Source organism: Sminthopsis crassicaudata, chromosome 4 (assembly GCF_048593235.1).
Source record: "Sminthopsis crassicaudata isolate SCR6 chromosome 4, ASM4859323v1, whole genome shotgun sequence".
Lineage (NCBI taxonomy): Eukaryota > Metazoa > Chordata > Mammalia > Dasyuromorphia > Dasyuridae > Sminthopsis > Sminthopsis crassicaudata.
Genome location: NC_133620.1, coordinates 54,521,134 through 54,529,181, shown reverse-complemented (window position 1 = coordinate 54,529,181; position 8,048 = coordinate 54,521,134).

Sequence of the window (8,048 nt, the reverse complement as noted above, 5' to 3'; positions counted from 1 at the left end):
TCAACATGATTTAGATTGCTTCATGGTCAATTTTTTAAACCTTTTGTTTATAATTTAGGGGAGTTCTCATGAACACCTATATTCACTGTGAAGTGAATTCTCTGATATGTAAATTTCAGTATCAAAAAACCCAGAAAATCACATGAGGCAGAGTGTACTCATTAAGTTTTCTGCTTAGCTTATGGTCCAAGATCAATATCCTTTAGACTTTGGGTACATAAACAACATGTGCTCCCAAAGTTTTTAAAACTTGTTTATTGAACTTATATAATAAGAAAAGACAAAATAGAAAAAGACAGAATAGGAAAATAAAAAATCAAACCAAAACAAAACAATGCCATGTGGTCAGCATAGCAGCAGGGAGGATTAAAAATATATAACAATAAATTTCCATTTCAAAGAAAAAAAAAAAATATATATATATATATATAAGAAATTATCTTCATGTTTATTCAAAAATAAACAATTTGTCCATGTTAATTTCCTTGAAATTAATCTTTGGTAGTGACTCTTATATGTTAAATTTTCTATTGAGTTTGGATTTGGGGGAAAGAAAGTGTTAAAAATCTGAATGTCCTTTTTTTTTTTTTTTTTTTTTTTTTTTTTTTTTTTTTTATGCAATGTCTCCATAGCTTCACTGGCTTTCCTTTGCCTAATACTAATTTTCAAAGAATTATTTTCTTCTTTAAGAGTCTGTATCTCCTTTCCTAGTTGATTAACTTTTATCATAATCTTATTTTTATTGGATCATTTTTATTTTTAGTTTTGTCTCAGTTTTAAAATTTTATTTCTTAAGTCTTTTTGAGTTTTCTAAATTCTCTCTAGGCAGGTAACCATTTAACATTTTTTTTTGGGTTAGAAGAGGCTTTAAAAGAAAAAAACCCAAAAAACTTTACTGTTTTCGTCTAATGATGAATCCTAGTCTTCCCTATTCCTATAGTAAGTTTCCATGGTTGGAATCTTTCTTTTTTCCATGTATATATACCCAGTACTAGACTTGAGGAGTTCAGATATTCCCCAACTCAAAACTGGTTCACTATCTACTATCACTTCAGTTCTCAGAAGTTCCAAGTTTATGATCTGGCTGTCTTCTAAAAACCTGTTTGCTAACTTGGATGTTTGCAACATAAAATAAATATTCTAACACCAATAACATTAGACAGATCAGTGTGGTTCCCAGGACAGCCCAAGAAAAGCTTATTCATCATTTAGAATGTATGTAAAGTATACACTAAGTATACAATTCTCTGTCATATGACTCTTAATCTTGTTATTCAACAGAAACAGCTCTCTCCAAAGTTACCAGTGATCTCTTAATTGGCAAATTGGATGGCCTTTCCTTATTTCTAATCCTCTTTGACCTCTTTGCAGCCTTTGATATTGTTGATCATCTTTTCCTCCCGAATAATCTCTCACCTTTTGGTTTTCATAGTACTGCTTTCTCTTGGTTACTTTTCTACTTGCCTGATTTCTCACTTTGTTGGGTCTTTATCCAGGTCCCAGCCACTAGCTGTGGGTATAACATTTTGATCTGGCCCTTATTTTCCCCCTTCTAGTTTATTTTTCTAGGTTAAAGCTGTGAAATGCAGATTGTGTTAAACTGTGATTGGGGATAATTTAGCAAAAGAAATAAAGAATACACTGAACAAAAGTACAGTGTGGTTTTCTAAGTTAATATGCAACTGCTGGAGTTTTTATGTATGGTTTAGTGGCTCCCATTTTTGTTTGAGTTTGACCCCATCACTCATCACCATTCTTATCGTCTCTACAAAGGTGATTTCCAGATTTACATATCTAGTCTGAATCTCTCTGAATTAAAGGCCTATACCACATATCACCTTTTGAATAGCTGAAACTGGATGTTTCATATGAACTACAAACTTCCCAAATCTATAACAGAACTGATTATCTTTTCTCTCAAACTTTTCCCCTTCTTGAATTACTCTATTATATTCAAGAAACTATTCTACTATCCCCCACCCCCCCTCCTCCCAGTCACCTAGAATTGTAACTGTGGTGTTATCTTTGATCTCTTACTTTCAACTCACCCCACCTATTAAATTCTTTGCAAAATATTGCCGTTTCTAGATTCATAACATAATTACTACTCTTCATTCATATAGCCACCACTGCCTTCATCACCACTTACTTGGACCATTGCCACAGCCTTCTAATTGGGTTCATTTTTATCATATCAAACTTATTGGCGGGTGATAAGGGTAGGGGATGGGATAAAAAAAAGTCAGGGGAATTGATTTGTCAGCTGGATCATAGATATGACCTCCATTATAATTGTATTGAAAGCATTTTGAGTCATGAGTATCCCTCAGAAAGGTTTTGTGTATTGGACTATCCATTCTACTGCTTGTGATCTTAACCTCAGCAAAGGGAAATTATGGATAACTGCATCATAAATTCAGTAACAGATTTTTTTTGGGGGAAAATACCTTTGGAGTACTTCCCTATTCCTTTAGGTAAATTCTTTTAGGTGAATGTTAAAGACATAAAGTGTGGAGGTAGAAAAGGATCAATAAAAGAAGAATAAAAAGATCGCCAGCAATATTCACTGGTTTGAGAATGACAGGGGTGAAACTATGTCCCCTTTAATCTGTAAAATAATCACTCTGCCCCTTTAATTCCTGGCCTTCTACACTCCAGAGGGTCTAGAAAAAGGCATATTTTCCAGGCTAAACTTTTCTAAGGCAAATTATCCCCTTCCCCCACTGGTAGCCTGATCCTCATTCAGGAAGCCTTCAAAGAGATTTTCATTCAATTGGAGATCTGGACCTGATATTGATAAGTATCTAGGCCTGGGGGCCTTGGCTTTCTTTTCAACTGGAAATTTTAGCCTCATACTTTAATAAAGGACAATTCTAAACTTCATATTTTTTCAGAAGCCAGAAGTAGTATGTTTTGTCAAGGGAATTCTCTTCTTCATCATAGCTGCCTACCAGGACTTCTGCCCACTGTGAAGACCTTTTTCTTGGTGAAAACCTTTTGTTATTTCTCTACCAGGACCTTGCCACCAAGGAAGTCAGTCTTCCTAGCAAAGCTGACTTCTCAGTGCCAATAAAACTTTCTTTTTCACTACTAATATTTCAGGTTCATGAATTCTTGGATCTGCGCCTTCTATCAAAAGGGGATTCCCACAACTCTCTGTTCTGCCACTAGAACAGCATCAAGAACACAACAGAGAAGGCAAATCCCGAGGAATTACAGATGGTTGGGGATTAGAATAATGCCAAGGGAGTGAGAATTTTCAAAATTGGAGGAAATTACAAAGTTTGCCATTGGGTCAAGACTGAATAAAGAAAGGAAGTGAATACTGATCAGAGAAATGCAAATTAAGACAACTCTGAGATACCACTACACACCTGTCAGATTGGCTAAGATGACAGGAACAAATAATGGTGAATGTTGGAGGGGATGTGGGAAAACTGGGACACTGATACATTGTTGGTGGAGTTGTGAAAGAATCCAGCCATTCTGGAGAGCAATTTGGAACTATGCCCAAAAAGTTATCAAACTGTGCATACCCTTTGACCCAGCATTGCTGTTATTGAGCTTATATCCCAAAGAAATACTAAAGAGGGGAAAGGGACCTGTATGTGCCAAAATGTTTGTGGCAGCTCTTTTTGTAGTAGCTAGAAACTGGAAGATGAATGGATGTCCATCAATTGGAGAATGGTTGAGTAAATTATGATATATGAAGGTTATGGAATATTATTGCTCTGTAAGAAATGACCAGCAGGACGGATACAGAGAGGCTTGGAGAGACTTACATCAACTGATGCTGAGTGAAATGAACAGAACCAGAAGATCCTTGTACACTTCAACAACGATACTGTATGAGGATGTATTCTGATGGAAGTGGATATCTTCAACATAAAGAAAATCCAACTCACTTCCAGTTGATCAATGATGGACAGAAATAACTACACCCAGAGAAGGAACACTGGGAAGTGAATGTAAATTGGTAGCACTACTGTCTATCTACCCAGGTTACTTATACCTTTGGAATCTAATACTTAATGTGCAACAAGAAAATGGTATTTACACACATATATTGTATCTGGGTTATATTGTAACATATATAAAATGTATGGGATTGCCTATCATCTAGGGGAGGGAGTGTAGAGAGTGGGGGGGATAATTTGGAAAAATGAATACAAGGGATAATATTATAAAAAAATTACTCATGCATATATACTGTGGGAAAAAATTCTAAATAAAATTAAAAAAAAAAAAAAAAAAGAAAGGAAGTGAAGCCAAAAGAAGAGTCAGAAAGAATGAGGGGGATACAAATTCTGGAGATCTTAATGATGGTGAATCAATTAATAGATTTATAGGCATTTATTAAGCACCTACTTAGTGCTTAATACATAGCCAAGTGCTGTGATGAACAGGTTCAGGAGGGGTAAAAGTGTTGCATAGGTGGAACAACAAATGATTGTGATCAGAGAGGGCAATTCCAAAGGTATTGCTAGATGGCATTATTAATAGAGTTGTCCCGTCCACCGGGACAAAAACATGGACCTAGAAGAGAAGAATAGGAAACGGGGGGACAGGAGACGTGAAGAATGGAGACAAGACAGGCTTTCTGATCAAGTCTCGTTTATTGTAGGGATAAACATAAACTTATATAGGGTAAAATGGAGCAAGAAACAAAGGCTATAAATCCACAGAAAGTTCTTGTGACAGGAGTTATTCCAGAATGTAACTTGTGTGGAGACAGAATTTTTTACCCAGGGATGGTAAAAATATAACTTTTGCTCCAGGTGTAAATTGTGTGGAGACAGGCTTCTTTATCCTAAATGGGTATTTGCCTAGGAATATGACCTTTGCCCTCAGCTCAGTGCTGGCTCCCCACATAAAGTTATTGGAGCTGGAGTCAGAATATCTGCTTAAGATCTCTGCTCCAACACTATCTATGTGACATTGGGCAAGTAAGCTTCAAGAGCTGTTGTGAGAATCAAGAGATAATTGATGTAAAGCAGAAGTTTTAAACTTAAAAAAGAAATGGGGGACCTTTTAAACCATGCTAAGGCCCCTGGGGTGCATATTGACTTATAAAACTACACACTAACATTGTCTATGTTTGAGTTAAAAAAATTTCTTTTGCTGAATATTTCCCAATTACATTTTGATTTTGTTCTCAGGAGTAGTGCTTGCCATGGGCCTATGGAAGTGTGTTTGACACTTTTGAAATACTTAGCAAACATTAAATCTTTTGAGTAAATATCCCCTATTATCTCAAAGCAGGAATAGTTTCAAGGAATAACTAGTGTGTGACCATGCTATGGATGATCAGAATTGTGTCAGATGAAAGTCATAGGATTTGGAGAAATCAAGGAACCTCAGAGGATTAGAAAAACCATCCACATGAACATATAGAAATTACTGAAGATGGCAAACTGTGTTTGTTATTCAAAGAACCATGATACAAATGGAAAAAATACTGCAGCTATAGTTGTAGGTACTATATTTTAAATTCTGGTCATATTCTTTCTTGGGCAAATTATTCAATCTCTAAATCTGAGTTTTCTCAAGAAGTTTTATTATGTGATATCTAAGTTTTCTTCCAGCTCTAATCTTATGATTCTATGAACTTATGAATCTTGCCTAAGTGTGGTTTTTTTCAGGGGAGGGAAGGAGGGAATTTAGAACTCAAGTTTTTAAAAAGTGAATGTTAAAATTGTTTTTTTCATGTAACTGAGAAATTTTTTTTAAAAAAGAGTATAGTTGGTTCAAGGAATATGTTGGTAAATATTTAACAACCGTTCATAGATTCTCTGAGAAAAAAATACAGTCAGGACACATTTTCAAGTTAAACTGCACTATTAACATTTTTCTATCATTTTCTTAAGACCAGAGTGTCAATGAAGCAATGAAGGAGGTCTTGATTTGTAACATTTCCAGCTTTGAATTGTAAATGTTCAGAGTGAACATTTAACAATTAGTTTTTCCTAGCCAGCTGAAACTGACTACAGCATACCCCTGATTGGTTCCAATGTTGGGATCATGTCTGACCTACATTTAGCAGGTCCAGATTCAAAGGTTAAAGTGATGGAAAATTCTCACATTTGAAGAAAATTTTTTTCATTAAAACTTTTATTTTCAAAACACATGCAGAGATAATTTTTCACCAGTGACCCTTGCAAAAGTTTGTATTCCAAATCTCTTTCCCTTTCCTCCTACCCCCTCCCCTAGATGGCAAGTAATCCAATATATGTCAAACATGTTAAAATATATGTTAAATCCAATATATACGTATTTATATAATTATCTTGCTGATAAAAAAATCAGATCAAAAAGGAAAAAAAATGAGAAAGAAAACAACATGCAATCAGTGAAAGGGTGAAACAACAAAATAATAAAAATGCTATGTTGTGATCCACATTCAGTTCCCATAGTCCTCTCTCTGGGTGTAGATGGCTCTCTTCATCACAAGATCATTGAAAATGGCCTCAATTATCTCATTGTTGAAAAGAGCCACATCCTGGTTCTATTAACTTAAGAGCAGTTCATATAAATCTCTCCAGGCCTCTCTGAAATCACCCTGCTGATTGTTTCTTATGGAATTCCATAGCATTCATATACTATAACTTATTCAGCCATTCTTCAATTGATGGGCATCTACTTGGTTTCCAGTTTCTTGCCACTTCAAAAAGGGCTGCTACAAACATTTTTGCACATGTAGGTTCCTTTCCCTCCTTTAAGATCTCTTTGGCATATAAGCTCAGTAGAAACACTGATGGATCAAAGAGTATGCACAGCATGCCTTTTGGGCATAGTTCCAAATTACTCCCCAGAATGGTTGGATTCATTCACAATTCCACCAACAATGTATCAGTGTCCCAGTTTTCCCACATCCCCTCCAACATTCATCATTATCTTTTCCTGTCATTTTAGCCAATCTGAGAGGTATGCAGTGGTACCCTAGAGCACCTTTCCATATGGCTAGAAATGGTTTCAATTTCTTCATCTGAAAATTGTCTGTTCATATCTTTTGATCATTTATCAATTGAAGAATGGCTTGGATTCTTATAATTTTGAATCAATTCTCTATATATTTTAGAAATGAAGCCTTTATCAGAACCCTTGAAGAAGTCCCCCCCTCCCCCCCGGTTTATTGCTTCACTTCTTGTCTGCATTGGTTTTGTTTGTACAAAACCTTTTTAACTTAATATAATCAAAATTATCTATTTTGTGTTCATTAATGAACTCCAATTCTTCTTTGGCCACAAATTCCTTCCTTCTCCACAGAACTGAGGGTAAATTATCCTTTGTTCTTCTAATTTGCTTATAATATCACTCTTTATGTCTAAATCAGGAACTCATTTTGACCTTATCTTGGTATAGGTCAATGCCTAGTTTCTGCCATACTACTTTCCAATTTTCCCAGCAGTTTTTGTCAAATAGTAAGTTCTTCTCCCAAAAGCTGGAATCTTTGGGTTTGTCAAATACTAGATTACTATAGTCATTAACAATTTTGTCCTGTGAACCTACTTCCATTGATTGACTACTCTATTTCTTAGCCAGTACCAAATGGTTTTGATGACCATTGCTTTATAATATAGTTTTAGATCTGGTAAAGCTAGGCTACCTTCATTTGCATTGTTTTCATTAATTCCCTTGAAATTATTGAGCTTTTGTTATTCCAGATAACTTTGTTACTTTTTTCTAGATCTGTAAAATTATTTCCTGGGTGTTTGAATAGTATGACATTGAATAAATAGATTAATTTAATCAGTATTGTCATTTTTATTTTATTGATTAGATTGGACTTTATTTGTGTGGAAAGTGTTTTGTAGATGTGTTCATACAGTTTCTGAGTTTGCCTTGACAGATAGACTCCCAAATATTTTATGTTATCCACAGTTGTTTTAAATGGGATTTCTCTTTGTATCTCTTACTGCTGGACTTTGTTGGTATCATATAAAAATGCTGATGATTTATGTGGATTTATTTTGTATCCTGTAATTTTGCTAAAGTTGTGAATTGTTTCTAATAATTTTTTAGTTGATTCTCCAGGGTTCTCTAAGTAT